The following is a 443-nucleotide window of genomic DNA, read 5'->3' as shown; positions in this document are numbered from 1 at the left end:
CATTCGACATAAAACTGGAGCCATTCACAGCTGCAAATGACCCAGAAGTTATCAGAATGCAGTAACCACAGAGGACCTTGTGTCCCCAGGCAGGCCTCCTGTGTGCAGGTGCAGCTGGGGGCCCTGGACATGCCTGTGTGGGCAGCGCTGGGCTCCACGGTCGCCCTCGAGGGGCCAGGAGTAGGAAACTGCTCTTACAGCTCTGCTAAGGCAGCACCCCCTGATGTGGCGGGAGAGCCGCTCATGAGTCCCGGATGTTCTGCTGATTCTTGAGCACTGCCCAAATCACAGCTTCTTCATGAAGTGGGGGGAGGGCAGCCCAGCCCCTGCAGGTCCCACAGGTCCTCTAGGAATAGCACCTTGGTGGGATTGTGATCCAGCAGGTACCTGTTCAAGTGGCTCTTGTCACGCCACACAACCTCAATCCCATTTGCCTGGTTAAC

At 57.6% G+C, this 443-nt stretch overlaps 1 pseudogene; it reads right to left on the bottom strand.

Annotated features, from left to right (window-relative positions):
* Positions 1-296: 296 nt before the first annotated feature.
* LOC123955022 overlaps positions 297-443 on the bottom strand; it is a 7,680-nt pseudogene continuing 7,533 nt past the window's right edge.

Source organism: Meles meles, chromosome 13 (genome assembly GCF_922984935.1).
Source record: "Meles meles chromosome 13, mMelMel3.1 paternal haplotype, whole genome shotgun sequence".
Lineage (NCBI taxonomy): Eukaryota > Metazoa > Chordata > Mammalia > Carnivora > Mustelidae > Meles > Meles meles.
Note: the sequence above shows the minus strand (reverse complement) of the source record. Positions and strands in the feature narration are given on the sequence as shown.